Genomic DNA, 17,067 nt, shown 5'->3' on the forward strand with positions numbered 1-17,067 from the left:
GATGTGAGGTGACATCTCATTATGGTTTTGATTTGCATTTCTCCAATAATTAGCAGTGTTGAGCATCTTTTCACATGCCTCTTAGCCATCTATGTGTCTTCTTTGGAAAAATGTTTGGTCAAGTCTTCTGCCCATTTTTTAAAAATTGTCTTTATTGACTGTTTTTTTGCCTGTGATGGGTCTTCACTGCTGTGCAGGCTACTCTCTAGCTGCAGTGCTCAGGCTTCTCACTGCAGTGGATTCTCTTGTTATGGAGCACAGGCTCTAGAGCATGCACAGGCTTCAGTAGTTGACCTCCCGGGCTCCATAGCACAGGATCAAAAGTTGTGGCATACAGGCTTAGTTGCTCTTCTGCCCATTTGTTAATCACGCTTTTTTCGTTTTTGATATTGAGTTGTATGAGCTGTTAATATATTTTGGATATTAACCCCTTATTGATCATATCATTTGCAAATATTTTTTCCCATTTACTGGGTTGTCCTTTCAGTTTTTCCTTTGCTGTGCAAAAGCCTTTAAATACAGTTAAGATCTGTATTTACAGATCTTACAAATAAGATTTGTTTATTTTTGTTTCCTTTGGCTTAGGAGACACATCCAAAAAATATTGCTACAGTTCATATAAAAGTGTTCAATCTATGTTTTCTTCTAGGAGTTTTATGGTTTCCAGTGAAAATTTTATGTCTTTAATCCATTTTGAGTTTATTTTTGTACGTGGTGTGAGAAAATGTTCTCTAATTTCATTATTTTACATGCTGTCAATTAAATATGAATTTTAAGACCAGTTTGTTAAATTCCATGAAAATTCCTACTGAAATTTGTTATTGAATCCAATTTATATATTGATTTGGAGAATCTCTATCTTTACAGTTTTGAGTCTTATGACACCCTTCCCATATTATGTGTATGTAATAGATATAGATGAATTCTGTAATTTATGCCTTTGGTATACCATTGGTATACAGTATAGATGTACAAACTGGATTTAGAAAAGGCAGAGGAACCAGATATCAAATTGTAAGATTCCAAGGAATGAAGCCATACACAGATAACATACTATAATAAATGCTTTTAAAATAGCACCTCACACATTGTTACCTCATACATAAATTACCTCATACATTGGAGAGTGATATTAAGATACAACAATCTTTTAATAGATAAAAATAAGGAGTTACATCTATTAAAGGAGTGATCTATCTATGTGTGGATCACAACAAATTGGAAAATTCTTAAAGAGATGGGAACAGCAGACCACCTTACCTGTCTACTGAGAAACTTGTATGCAGATCAAGAATTTGAAGTTAGAACTGAACATGGAACAATGGACTTGTTCAAAACTGGGAAAGGAGTACATCGAGGCTGTATACTGACACCCTGCTTATTTAACCTCTGTGCAGAGTACATCATGCAAAATGCCAGGCAAGATGAATCACAAGCTGGAATCAAGATTGCTGGGAGAAATATCAACAACCTCAGATATGCAGATCATGCCACTCTAATGACAGAAAGTGAAGAGGAACTGAGAAGCCTCTTGATGAGGGTGAAAGAGGAGAGTGAAAGAGATGACTTAAAACTCAACATTCAAAAACATATGATCATGGCATTCAGTCCCATCATTTCATAGCAGATAGATGGGGAAAAAGTGGAAACAGTGACAGATTTTATTTTCTTGGGCTCCAAAATCACTGCAGACTGTGACTGAAGCTTGCTTCTTGGAAGAAAGCTATGACAAACCTAGACAGCATATTAAAAAACAGAGACATCACATCACTTTGCTGACAAAGGTCCATATAGTCAAAGCTATGGCTTTCCCAGTAGTTATGTATGGATGTAAGAGTTGAACCTTAAAGAAGCCTGAACACCAAAGAATTGATGCTTCTGCATTGTGGTGCTGAAGAAGACTCCAAGAGTCCCTTGAACTGCATGGAGACCAAACCAGTCAATCCTAAAGGAAATCAACCCTGAATATTCATTGGAAGGACTGAGGCTGAAGCTGAAGCTCCAAAACTTTGGCCACCTGATGCGAAGAGCTGACTCATTGGAAAAGACCCTCATGCTGGGAGAGATTGAAGGCAGGCAGAGAAGCAGGCAACAGAAGATGAGATGGTTCGATGGCATCACCAACTCAATGGACATAAGTTAGAGCAAGCTCCAGGGGACAGTGAAGGACAGGGAAGCCTGGCGGGCTAAAATCCATGGGGTCTCAAAGAGTCAGACACAACTTAGCGACTGAACAACAACAATAACTTTGGTAAAACTATTTGTTTAGAAGAAATTTAGATGTGTTTTGTTCACTTCCTCAGGTCCAAGGTTTCTCATTTGTAAATTGAAGATAATTATTTTTTCCAGGGCTAATATGAAGCAAAAAATGAAATGATACCTATGAAATAAATGCATAAAGAAGATTTTGGTTATTATTATTTTGAGCCAGAGGTATGGGTATATGCTTAATGATACTCCATGATTTTCTAGGATTCTATTTAATTAATCTCTTTCCTCCTAGTGTAAAACTTTGGATCTTATAATTATTTAAGTAAAATCATTGTTCTATTTAATGATTTCTACAATGCTCTGTGAACCATAACTTTTATTAATTCTGTGCAGTCTTTGATTAATGAGGAGTGTAAAAGTTCATTTCCTCAAGTATTTATTATATCACATACTGTGTTGCTAGCACTGAATCAGTTTTGAGATAATTATTTTTAATTTTAGGGAACAAAATAAAAAACAATAAGGAGTTTTAGTGTCCTGCTGCTGCTGCTGCTAAGTCGCTTCAGTCGTGTCTGTCTCTGTGCGACCCCAGAGACGGCAGCCCACCAGGCTCCCCCGTACCCGGGATTCTCCAGGCAAGAACACTGGAGTGGGTTGCCATTTCCTTCTCCAATGCATGAAAGTGAAAAGTGAAAGTGAACTCGCTCAGTTGGGTCCGACTCTAGCGACCCCATGGACTGCAGCCTACCAGGCTCCTCCATCCATGGGATTTTCTAGGCAAAAGTACTGGAGTGGGGTGCCATTGCCTTCTCTGTTTAGTGTCCTGTTACCCATCAATTTTTTAAATAGTTATCAGCCTAGAATCTCTAGTAAACATAGAAGTTTTAGGTATTATTTTTATTATTGTTACTTTTAGGAGAAACAGTTCCAACATTTTAAGTTTTTCTTTCGTAATGAAAGTGAAGTGAAATATACAATTTATTTTTCTACTGTCTTCTTTTAATTAATCATTTCAGTAACGTGTATTATCTAGACTTGCCAAATCAACTATATGATCACTTCTAATTTTATCAGTGCATTATCTGAAATCTAAGGTAGTATCAGGTAATACCCACTTGAATGAATAAAGATGAATATATATATATTTTTTTTTCTTTTTTTTATTTTTTAGAACATGTTTATTTTATAGCATCAGTAATATATATATATTTTCTAATCAGATAATTCATAAAGAAAATGTGAGATTCCAAGGAATGAAGCCCTACAACAGATAACATACTATAATAAATGCCTTTAAAATAGCACAAGTTACCTCATACATTGGAGAATGATATCAGGACACAACAATCTTTTAATAGGTTAAAGTAAGGAGTTACATCTATTAAAGGAGTGATCTATCAAGTCCAACTGTGAAATTCTTCACTCAGGTTCAACAACTCTGTCAGATAAATGCAGACTTAAGTGTACTAATATTGTTAGGAGTTAGTTGATGATGACCATATGTACATGTGCTATGTGGATTTAAACATTTTCTGGATACTTAGCTCATTTGAAGAGAAGACATTCAATCAAAGGGCAGGGCATTTTGATATTAGCCGTTCTGGTGAGGGTGAAGTGATAGCTCACTGTGGCTTTGATTTCGCATTTCCTTGATGATTAGTGACATTGAACGTTTTTCATGTGCTTATTGGTCATTTGTATGTCTTTGGAAGAATGTCTGTTCAGGTCCTCTGCCCCCTTTTTAAATGCATTGCTTTTTTGTTGTTGTTCAGTCGTTCAGTCGTGTCCAACTCTTTGCAACCCCATGGAGTGCAGCACGCCAGGCTTCCCTGTCCATCACCAACTTCCGGAGCTTGCTCAAACTCATGTCCGTTGAGTCGGTGATGCCATCCAACCATCTTTTCCTCTGTCATCCCCTTTACCTTCTGCCTTCTATATTTCCCAGCATCAGGGTTTTTTCCAATGAATCAGCCCTTCGGATCAGCTGGCCAGAATATTGGAGCTTCAGCTTCAGCATCAGTCCTTCCAATGAATATTTAGGACTGATTTCCTTTAGGATTGACTGGTTTGCTTTTTTATACTGAGTCAAATGTGTTCTTTATGTATTCTGTGTATTATGTATTAACCCCTTATAAATGTGTGATTTGCAGATTTTTTTTTCCATTCAGTAGCTTGTCTTTTCATCTTGTTGATGGTTTCCTTCAGTGTGCAAAAGCTTTCTGGTTTGGTGTAGTCCCATTTGTTTATTTTTGCTTTTGTTTCCCTTGCCTGAGGAGACATATCCAAAAAAAAATAATAATAATATTGCTAAGACCAAAATCAAAGAGTGTACTGCTTCTGCTTTCTTGTAGGAGTGTTACAGTTTCAAGCCTTATATTCAGTCTTTAATCCATTTTCAGCTTATTTTTTGTACATGATACTAAGTTACTTTTTGTAATGCGTGCTAAGACACTTCAGTTGTGTCCGACTCTTCGCAGCCCCATGGACTGTAGTCTGCCAGGCTCCTCTGTCCATGAGATTCTCCAGGCAAGAATACTGGAGTGAGTTGCCATAATGGTGAAATAGGTGAGTGAGATTAAGGGAGAGAAACTTCTAGTTATAAGATAGATTAAGGCATGGGGATGTAATATACAAAATAGGGAATATAGTCAATAATATTATAATAAATGTAAATGGTGAAAGATGGTAACTAGACTCATTGTAGTCATCATCTCATAATGTGAAGTGTCCAATCACTATGTTGTACACCTAAAACGAAGATAACATTGTATATTGATTATACTTCAATAAAGTAGACTAACAACAATAACAAAAAAACAAATAGTGCATCATGCATCAGCATGCTGTGTTAAAAGAACCAGTTTTTAAGAGGGTTATTGAAAAATTAAACAATATTCTCATATAAGTAACTAAGTTGATGAAAAAGACCTGAAAACTCTTCCATAGGAATGGGTTAGAGGTCTAGAGAATATTATACTGAGAAGGGAAGACTTGTGTGTGGACACACGAGATAAAATATTTTAATAGCTGTTACATGGAACTAGATAAAATTTAATTTACTACATAAGTCAAAACCATTAAACCTTTTAAAATTAATTTATTTATTATAATTGGAAGCTCATTACTTTACAATATTGTGGTGCTTTTTGCCATACATTGACATGAATCTGTCATGGTTGTACATGTGTCCCTCCCCCAATCCTGAACCCCCTCCTACCTTCTTCCCCATTCCATCCCTCTGGGTTGTCCCAATGCACCAGCTTTAAGTGCCCTATTTCATGCATTGAACTTGGACTGGTCATCTATATCACATATGGTAATATATATGTTTCAATGCTGTTCTTTCAAATCATCCCACCCTCGCCTTCTCCCACAGAGTCCAAAAGTCTGTTCTTTATATCTGTGTCTCTTTTGCTGTCTTGCATATAGGGGTCATCGTTATCATCTTTCTAAATTCAACATATGTGTGTTAATATACTGTATTGGTGTTTTTTTTTTTCTCTGACTTACTTCACTTTGTATAATAGGCTCCATCCACCTCATTAGAACTGACTCAAATGTGTTATTTTTAATACCTGAGTAATATTCCATTGTGTATATGTACCACAGCTTTCTTATCCATTTGTCTGCCGATGGACATCTAAGTTGCTTCCATGTCCTAGCTATTGTAAACAGTGCTGCAATGAACAATGGGGTACATGTGTCTCTTTCAATTCTGGTTTCCTCAGTATGTATGCCCAGCAGTGGGATTGCTGAGTTGTATGGCAGTTCTCTTTCCAGTTTTTTAAGGAATCTCCACACTAGAACCATCAAAATTTTAAAGGTCAGCTTCAGCTCAACCAAAAGTTATTTTTAGACAATTAAGTTATCTAAACATGATAAGGCCTTCCCTGGTAGCTCAGCTGGTAAAGAATCCACCTGAAATGCAGGACACCCCAGTTCAATTCCTAGGTCGGGAAGATCTGCTGGAGAAGGGATAGGCTACCAACTCCAATATTCTTGGACTTCCCTGGTAGCTCAGATGGTAAAGAATCCACCTGCAATGCAGGAGACCTAGGTTTGATCCCTGGGTTGGGAAAATCCCCTGGAGAAGGGAACAGCCACCCACTCCAGTATTCTGACCTGGAGAATTCCATGGACAGAGGATCCTGGTAAGCTACAGTCCATGGGGTCACAAAGAGTCAGACACAACTGAGCAAATTTCACTAAACATGATAAAGCCTCAATTATAATTGGTGGAAGGAAGAACTTCCTAATTTTAGTGGAAGACTGAACTGCATCACTCCATCACCCATGCGTTAAAAAATATGCATAAAGTACCTACAATGTGCTAGGTGTTGAAATTTTTTTAAGAAATCACTGATCATTAATAATATATGATTCTAGATTTTAATCTATAATGTTTCCGATAGACATTTTAACACTTCAAAATTTGATAATGAACTTGTGATACTTATTACATATATTACATCATGTTGAGTGCTTACTAAGTCTACAGTTCTGCACCCAGTAGGGTGAGTAATCTGAAAACACTGACACGAAAAGACAGCACTTGATTAAATTTTAGGAATGGATTCGATGGTTGTATTAATTTGTCTAGAACAGGAGAAGAAATGATACAGGTGACCTAATAAAGTGGAAGTTAAAGAGAAACAAAGAATGGAATAGAAGAAGGGTCGCCAAGCATAGCACATGGACCAGCAACATAAGCATCACCTGGGAACTTGTTAAAAATGCAGATTCCTTGATCCCCCACTAGACCTGCTAAATCAGAAACTCCTTGGTGAGGCCCCACGGGCTATGATTGAACAAGCCTTCCAGGTGATTGTACAGTAATTCATTTTCAATTTGAGAAGCACTGATGTGGGCTGCTGGTGTGAAGTAGAGTTTTGATATGATTTGGAAGCCAATTCATCATCACTGCACATCAGTGGAAATAAAGGATGCAGTGACACCATAGTTTATAGAAGCCATGTGACTGAGTGGCTAACTTAGGTAGGCATAACCCAGAGAGCACTTAAAATAGCCAGTGTTGGAACTCTTGCTTTGAAAAAAAATGACAGAGGTTTTTGTCTTTTTTTTCAATGTAACATCTACCATTTTAAATGATAGAGCTAGGTATTGTTGTCTGCCAGAAACAAGGCCTATATATTTTGTTTCACACATAATGAATTCTTTCTTCCTCTAAAATAGTGTTGGGTAATGTTCCAAAAAAGTAATTACAGGCCAGTTAGTAAATATATGCTGAGACAGTGGAGTGCCAGATAGCAATAGCTATGTCTGCCACTGCTGATTAATCAGCTAGAGAACAGACCTATTTTTTGACTTAATATGGAATAGGGACTCCATTAAGGACAGCATCTGTATCTCAGGTACTAAACATATTCCCCCACTGTTTTCATCTCAAACGCATATATTTTCTTTTCTTTTGTTGTCTAATAGAAGGACAATCAGGGCTGCACACTTTTTTACAAATTGCTCCTTCACCTCCTGTTTCTTTCTTTTATTTAATCAGCTTGTCAAGCTGAAAGAGATTATGAAAGTTTGGGGAGTTAGAAATCACAGCCAGTTCAATCTCATTTTCATAGAAACCAAATAGTACATTATTATATTGTAACAGCTTATCATTTTGGATCTAAATTACAGCAAAGTAGTTTGTAAATCCCATAACAGAGATAGAATAGTCCATTTATGTAGACATGTTACTTACAGTTTGCTATAACTTTCAGCTTTAACACATACACTCATCATCTACTGGACTTTCTGATTTTCTCTCTAATGTTAATTGCTGAAGTGAGTTAGAGACTCTTTTTAAGTTCTGGAAATGGCAACCCACTCCAGGGTTCTTGCCTGGAGAATCCCAGGGACGGGGGAGCCTGGTGGGCTGCCGTCTATGGGGTCAAACAAGAGTCAGACACGCCTGAAGTAACTTAGCAGCAGCAGCAGCTTCATATTCTAGGATTATTCCTGTTTTATGTCCTAGGAAATATAGTAAGTGCTATGTCTGTAAGTGGAAGTGGCCCTTGAGTCAGCCATGCTCCTTTGTCCATTTCTTGTGTCATACTTCTCTGTCTGATAATTTGATTCTTGCCATGTTACTTATGATCATACCTTTTTCTCACACTCAGCAACTGCTCTACATTAATTCTCAGCCCTGTCCTCTCTTTGTTTAAAAAGTTTTAGGGAATTCTTGCCAGAATCTGCAATCTCACTTCCTCCCAACTGCTGACTATCTGTCCACTCAAACAGGTATTAGAGCATTTTGAGTACCCCCATTTGATTTGCACACTTATTGAGCCATCCTGCTTTTTGGCCTTAAAGATTTATATGAGTATGGTCTTTTGTTGATTCAGAAAATTCTTTGATCATCACCTAGAGTGGATGCTGTTGGTACCATACCTAGATGCTCTTAATCTGCAAGTGCACTCATTCTACATCTACTGAGAGTATTGAGTTATAACTCACAGTTATAAGAACATCACCATCTTATTTTATATATAGTAGTGCGTAACACGGAGAAGGCAATGGCAGCCCACTCCAGTACTCTTGCCTGGAAAATCCCATGGGCAGAGGAGCCTGGTAGGCTGCAGTCCATGGGGTCGCTAAGAGTCGGACACAACTGAGCGACTTCACTTTCACTTTTCACTTTCATGCATTAGAGGAGGAAATGGACTCCAGTGTTCTTGCCTGGAGAATCCCAGGGACGGGGGAGCCTGGTGGGCTGCCATCTATGGGGTCGCACAAAGTCGGACATGACTGAAGCGACTTAGCAGCAGCAGCAGTGTGTAACAAGCACCTACTCAATATCTTGTAATAACCTATAATGGAAGAGAATGTATAAAAAGAATATATATATATTCTTATATATATATATATATATATAAGAACATATATATATATATATGCCGGTAAAGAATCCACCTGCAATGCAGGAGACCCTGCTTTGATTCCTGAGTTGGGAAGATCCCCTGGAGAAGAGATAGGCTATCCATGCCAGTATTCTTGGGCTTCCCTGGTGGCTGAGACAATAAAGAACCTGCCTGCAATGTGGGAGACCTGGGTTCAATGGCTGAGTTGGGAAGATCCTATGGAAGTGGGCATGGCAACCCACTCTAGTCCATGGGGTCGCAAAGAGTCAGACACAACTGAGCGACTAAGCACAGTACAGCATATATATATATATATATATATATATATATAGTGTTATATATAGTGTTTCCTAGGTGGTGCAGTGGTAAAGAATCTGCCTGCCAATTAAGGAAACGCAAGAGATGAGGGTTCAGTTCCTGGGTTGGGAAGATTCCTTGGAGTAGGAAATGGCAACCCACTCCAGTATTCTTACCTGGAGAATTCCATGGACGGAGGAGCCTGGTGGGCTACAGTCCATGGAGTTGTGGAGTCAGACACAACTGAGCACCACCACCATATACACCTAAAACTAACACAACATTGTAAAATCAACTATATTTCAATAAAAATGTTACAAAACAAAACAAGAAGAAACCCACCACCATCCTTCTGTGGAGAATTGCCTTTTAGATCAGGGATTTTCAAGCTTTAGGTTGCCTCTGAATCACATAGAAAGTGAAAGTGAAAGTCGCTCAGTTGTGTCCGACTCTTTGCTACCCCATGGACTATACAGTTCATGGAATTCTCCAGGCCAGAATACTGAAGTGAGTAGCCTTTTCCCTTCTCCAGGGGATCTTCCCAACTCAAGGATCAAACCCAGGTCTCCCACATTGTTGGCTGATTCTTTACCAGATGAGCCATAAGAGAAGGCTTGTTAAAACAGGTCAGTGGGCTCGGGTCCCAGTTGCTGATTCAGTACATCCAGGGCAGAGCCTAAGAATCTGTATTTCCAACAATTTCCCAAGGATGCTGATGCTATTGGTGTGAATAACAAACTTTGAGGACAACTGGTCTAATCTAAACGGGAATGTCTCTGTCCCTGGAGGCTGTGTTTTCCATCTCCTCTCCTCAGGACACACCATGATCAGTTACAGGTTGCCACCAGTTTTAAAGGGCTCTCCTGGATCCAGGTAGTATTACCTCTGTGTTTCATTCATGCTCCAGAGCTGCCTGGTGAGATCAGAATTAAATAGTCACCATGAGAAACCATATTGTGGCTTAGCTTTTTACCCTTATTCTACCCTATTTCTTTACTCTCCTTTTGAAGACTTTCTGTCAGTAAATTGCCTGAACAAAATCTCCATCATAGACCATGCTTCTGGGAAGCACGACCAGAGACTTGTACCTGTGGATTTCTGGTTTCCAGTCTCTTTGGTTCAATTCATTCAACAAACTTCTATTGAATGCCTTTGAATACCCCAGGCAGTATATGGTATATGGGAAGAAGTTAAGACCCAGTCTCTTTTTCCCAGTCTCTCTCTCAAACAGCCCACCACTTTGTCAAAGACTGTTTAAATAAATATACAGTGTAAACACAGTGTGGCCAATGCTATGCTCCCTGATGGCTCAGATAGTAAAGAATCTGCCTACAATGTGGGAGATCTGGGTTCAGTCCCTGGGTCGGAAAGATCCCGTGGAGAAGGAAATGGTACCCACTCCAGTATTCTTGTCTGGAGAATACCAAGTACAGAGGAGCCTGGCAGGCTACAGTCCATGGAGTCGCAAAGAGTCGAACACATCTGAACTAACACTTCCACTTTCTCTTAAGACCCAGTCTCTTTCTCCTCGTCTCTCTCTGAAACAGCCCACCACTTCATCAAAGACTATCAATAAATATAAAGTAAAAGCACATTGTGGCTGTTGCTATGCTAGACTAGTGCCAAGAATTTGAAACTATGAAAACTTTTATCTGAACCTTGGAGGGTGTCATAAACCATGGGAAAGAGACTCTGAGTTGGAGGTTTGCGGGTAGGAGGTTTACTGGGGCATATTTTGGGAAACACCAGTGATAAAGTAAAGGAAGCATAATTGTACAGATGGAGAGGTTGGCTGAGGCCTCAGGCAAGCCCATGGGGGAACTGCGAAGATGTCCAGGTGCCAACTGCCTACTAATAGGGACCTAACACTGGGAGAAGCAACTTTTTGGCTAAAGGATGCTCAAAAGGGATGCTCAACTGTAAGGTACCATTAGCCAGTTCTTGCAGCTGCTGGAGAAGTAGATGTCTCAGACCTGTAGCAAGAATCTGGGTAGAGAACCCCAGAATCCAGTACAGGGGCAGATGGATACAAGGAATGATCAGTCTTCAGCCATGTCATCCCAGGACCATAAAAAGTAGGTTGGACCTCGTGAGAAAAACGTTGGAGGAACCAGCTTGAAGAATATACACTCACAGGCGCACATACACACAGAGACACACACAGCGATACACACACACAGACATGCACACATTGGTTCCTAGATACCTGTCCTTGTGATCATCTCAGTTAATATATACTGGCTTCAAGCCAAGCAGCCAATGGTCCTAGTCCACCCAGTGGGAATTTTAATTGAGTCTATTCTTGAGCATTACATTTCTCAAATAGCACAGATGCTAAATGCAAGATAAACCTGAAATTTCCCAAAAATATATCCTATAGAAGGACCTGAAAGTGTTCCAAACCTTGTTGCAGTGACTCTGAGGAGCAGTGCAGCAGGTAACAAATCTGCCGACAAGCAGCAATCTTCTGAATAAACATATGTGGGCCCAGAGTTCAGAGGCTAAAGTCAATTTAATGAGAAAGCTGTCGCTGTTCTTTTTTATGTGAATTAAATGTATTCCAAGTAGCCAAAGTCACAGCCTAACGGTAAATAGTCTGGCTGCAGAGCTGAGCATTTGTTTTATGCGGTTCTCAGGGTCACCTAAAGATGAATGTGAGTTACCTGGATTGAATAGTGTTCCATCCGGCATGTCGTAAATGTGTGGTGATAAAATTGGAGAACCTAATTAAAGAGGACGAATTTGAATGTAAAATTGTTTGTTTTGCATCTCCTCTATGGCAAACATTGAAAATTTCCACTGAGATAATAATAGCACATAATTTGTAAAGCAGAATAGAAAGTCTTTGTGCATAAAGGGCAGGCTATTAATAGGTCCCTATAAAGTTAATTACACAATATTAAGACAACAGAAGGAAGATTCCAGTAACCTATCCAGAGTAAACATCATAAAAGTTCACAAATTTTCTTTTCCGTATTTAGTGCCAGAAATCCAACCCATGCAGACATCCACAAAAGAATGAAATAGGTCCGCATCTCTCCCTGCAGTAGCTGAAGTCTGTCCTGATGGAATGGCCTCTGGCAATATTATGAATCAGCATGAAAGCATAGCAAACCTGGTCTCTAGAAACCATCTCCCCGCTGAAATGCGTGTTTAAATTACCTTGTGCAAGGCCAGTGACATTCAAGGATTGAGAATGAGGTTAGAAAAATGGAAATGTTTCTCGACTTTAGGGAAGGTCTTTTGCCTGATCAACATTATGTAAACATTTTTGCCGAAGAAAGAGTTGTACCAAAGTTTTGCAGCCAAATGATTATAGAACAGCAAACCACTTTTATGCTCCCTATGCTCTGGTCCAAGGGTTGGCAAACTGGCCTTGGGCCACATCCAACCTGCCACTCATTCTTGTAAATACAGTGTTATTGGAATACAGCTATGCTCATTTGTTTATGTACTGTCTATGGCTGTTTTGGGGCTGCAGTGGCAGAGTGGAGTAGTGTGAAATAGACCATATGGCCCACAGAGCTTAAAATATTTACTATCTAGCCATTTACAGAAAAAGTTTGCTGACCCCCTGCTTTGGTCTCTTCTAGTTCAGTATATCCCAGATTTACTAATGATAAAAATTGGTTGGAGTCCTTGTTAAACCCATAGCCCCTCAGCCCCTCCTTTGGAGATCCTGATTTAGTGAGCCTGCATGAAACACAGAAATGTGGGTTTTTAGCAAGTACTGGGATTTTTAAGAAACGGTCTAGTTCTTTGACTCCCCAGTTCTTCAGCATACCTTTTAATGGGCATCAAGTTCACATTCTTTTCTTCAGATTCTCCTTCCTCTCCCCACATAAATGTGAAGTACAGGCCCATGTCTTGGGTGACATTGTCATGAGTGGGGTTTGCTAGAAGCAGAGGGTGTGTTGGGTGTGTGTTATTTGTGGAGGGAGCATGCTTAGGAGCAAGGAAGTTATGGATGCAAGATGCAGTGGGAGAAGCAAGCTAAGCAAGGTCATGGTCTCCACTAGAGAGGTACTTTGGCCTGATCCCATGAATACCTCTGTAGCATGAGATGTGCTACAGATTGTTTCCACCTTGAGGCAAGAGGTCTGGCCTTTTGTACACCCACCCCCACCCTGCTCATGTCATCATTGGATGTAGGATGCCCTTGAACAGGGGACAGCTGAGAGCCATTAACAGCAATAACTAAGGCACACAGGCACCTGCCATAAAGGAGGATGGGGGGAGATGTTCAGTATCCAGCACAAGAAGGAAACCCCCAAATGAATAATATTTATATAGACTTCACATGTGCCCTTCAGAAAGTCATATCTGCAATATTCTTTAAAAGGTAATTGGAAATGTATTTCTAAATTAGTCTTTGGGAGTAATTGATGTATTTGCTAGAATTGAGACCTTCCACTGTCCACCATCTTTGAAAAGCAAGAGGAAAACATGTCAGAGAGAAGTGACTTTTCCAGTTAATAATCATTGTTTTGTTGACCAGTGGCTTTAACCAGATACTTAGTAAGATTTCTCAGTTATTATTATCTCTGTTAGGATGAAATGGGGTTCTAATGTATTTAAATGCATGCAGCCATTAAGAGGCCACTTGGAATAGGCCTCTTATCCTAGAACATATTTTTCCAGTCTCCAACATCTCTTAGCAGATCCACTAGCATCTTAGAAAAGGTACATTATGGAAATGTAAAGTGAAGTTCATCTATCCATATTATGATTTACTTTCCAAAGAATGATAATAGCTACCACTACTAGCAAGTAGCAAATTAGCTATTAGTATTAGCAATTAGCAAATCCTCCCAGCCAGCAAGGGAGGCATCATTTTCCCCATCGTCGTCCTAAGTCACACAGCTAGTCAATGGTCGAGTTGAATGTTCTGTAGAAAGTGTTCCACAAATCTTATTTTTAAAGTTATCCTGCTTATTTCCCCCAAGTTGTTTGAATAAAATTAGAACTTACAAGCCTAGAGCAAAGACTTTCAGACATTTCCAAATTATGAATTCTTGGATTTTTCAAATAAATATCCTTTAAGCTCTCAGGAGAAGTTGATAGGAGAAGGAAAGGGGAAATGTAAAATGATGGAAGTAACACTTTTTACTATTCTCTGACCAGTTCTCACTTTCATACTGAACTTGCTGAAAGATGAGCAGTAAAAAAAAAAAAAAAAATCTGTGAACACCCCTCGAAGGATCCTTACTGTGAATACAGTGGGAGCAACTCCAGCAGTAAAGGTGGAGAGTATTATTACTGTTTTATAAACTTGGGAGAATCAAGTTAAAAAGAGCACCTAGAATCTTATCTCACTCTATTCTGTTTTCTGTCTCCTTGAGGCAAAGTTGGCTTAACCTCTTCTGGAAGAAAACACTGTGTGAAATAGGAATTGTTTTCCCCAAACAACTTAAGGATATTTTCAACAACTTTTAAACACAAAAACAGCTAACAAGATATGGCTGCTCAGAGGAAATGTGTTTTTGTAAAGTTGGTGGCAAAAATATAACTTTGATTTTATCTCATGTATTTTGAGGAAAGAGAGTCAAAGGCATCATGTCATGGTGAGTGGAAAAAAAGAGAATTGGCAGGGTCCCAGATTTTCCCATGATTCTACTGTGAGCTTGGGATTCCAAGCCACATCCAGCTAATTTCAAAGCCAGTGTTCTTTCTAATCTGCTGTGCCCATCTATTACAGTTCTCCTTAGACTAGGGCCAAGGAGTAGCATCCAGGAAACTGACCCTGACCAAGGGAGGGCTGAATATGGGAACCAGTGAACCACTTCAGGGAGTGAAACCAGCACACAAGGGTCAGCATGAACTCCTGGCTCATTTCATCCCTGAAGCCTTTCCTTCTCTCTTTGGATAGACTTTGGTGAATCTTTCCTTTCCTTATATCTGTAGTACTTGTGCTGCATTCCTCTGGTTTAGAACTTAACACACGGTTGTATCTTCTTTTTAACAATATTTTCAGATTAAGAGGTTAAGAGATTAGATTGAGCCCACCAATATCAGGTTTAGTATTCTGTCCAATCTGGTGTGCTGTGCTCCGTGAACTCAGTCACTTATTCAAAACTCATTTATTGAGTGCCTGTAGGTATTGTTTTCAGTGCAATAGTGAGACAGACAGACCAAAATTCTTGCCTTTAAAGAGCTTTCAATTTAGTGATGGAGATTACATATTGTATATTCTGTACAGATGACTCCTGAGGTCTAAAACGTAGGCTAGAAGTTGACTTGAGTGTTTGGGGAGGGTTGACATTTTAGACAGGATAAGGGAAAACCTCACAGAGAAGGTGACATTTGATTAAACACTTAAGGAAATGAATGAAGTAGTGTACAGATATTTGGAGGAAGAGAAGTCCAAGGAGGATAAAGCATGCCCAGTATGTTCAGGTAACAGCAAGGAGGCTTTTTAGGTCTGGAGTAGTGGCCACAAGGGGAAAAGTAACAAGAGGTCAGAAAGGAAAGAAAAAGGTAGGGACGGAGATCACAGATGGCCTTGGGAGGCACAATGATAACTTTGGCTCCTTCTTTGAATGTTATTAGAAGCCACTGAAGGCTTTTGAGCAAAAGAGCTATATGAACTTTCAGTCTTAACAGGATCATACTCATGCTGAAACAATTAATGAATTAACTAAGTTACATGTATATTCAAGAAGTACACAGAAAAAAAAAAAAGTACACAGAGATGCCAGAGATAGGGTTGAATTGGAGCAGTGGATCAGATCAAGCCTAAGCACACATTCCTAGCACTTGAGGGTTCAAGATGACACCATGAGTCTTATCAAGTAGGAAAGGAGAAGACAGCCACAAAGAGTGAAATAATGCAAAATAAGACCATTTGGCTGCAGTCCACGGGGTCACTAGGAGTCGGACACGACTGAGCGACTTCACTTTATTTTTTCACTTTCACGCGTTGGAGAAGGAAATAGCAACCCACTCCAGTGTTCTTGCCTGGAGAATCCCAGGGACGGGGGAGCCTGGTGGGCTGCCGTGTACAGGGTCGCACAGAGTCGGACACGACTGAAGCGACTTAGCAGCAGCAGCAGCCCTGACAGTCTTGTATAACTCCTACTTCTACCTACATGTGCAATAATTTTCTGGGGCACAGTTAACTGAGGTTAGGGAATGTGAACAATTCCTGAGTAACAATAAGCTAGGTAAGGAAAATTGTAGTCAGAAGATACATATCCCACATACCTCTCAGTACCCAAGACTGGGCCCCTGTATCCCCACATATATTAAAAGGTCTGACCATTTGGGTACTTTAAACATACTTAATGATATGTTGAGTCCTCTTTTCTTTAAATCATTGTGGAATATTTACCTGGCCACTGTATAAAACCCTTTAGTACACACTCAAAAAACAGAATAAGCTCCCAGAAATGTTCAGTCAGAAAGAATTAAACAATGAAAAAAAAAAAAAGAATGACAGCAGTAGACACACACCCCCAGGACCACCACCATGGGAGATGTTCAGGTTGAAGGAGTCTCAGTAAATTAGGAGATGAAGCCAGTTTTAACTCTTATTTTATGTCTGGTTTCACTCTTGTCACAAGGCTAATATCTTTAGTAGAAAATGTTGATTATGACAGAAACAACAGTGTCTTATAAACATACATTTCCAGGATGATGAAAGATAATCAGGAACAATTTTACTTTGAGAGTATATGAGATTTGAAGAATG

At 39.4% G+C, this 17,067-nt stretch overlaps 1 protein-coding gene across 3 annotated transcripts in view; it reads left to right on the forward strand.

Moving 5' to 3' along the window:
* IL1RAPL1 (interleukin 1 receptor accessory protein like 1) overlaps positions 1–17,067 on the forward strand; it is a 1,454,732-nt gene that overhangs the window by 1,159,913 nt on the left and 277,752 nt on the right. The window lies entirely within an intron of this gene.

Source organism: Bos grunniens, chromosome X (assembly GCF_055505025.1).
Source record: "Bos grunniens cultivar Pamir isolate PY7600 chromosome X, Bosgru_T2T1.0, whole genome shotgun sequence".
Taxonomy (NCBI): Eukaryota; Metazoa; Chordata; class Mammalia; order Artiodactyla; family Bovidae; genus Bos; species Bos grunniens.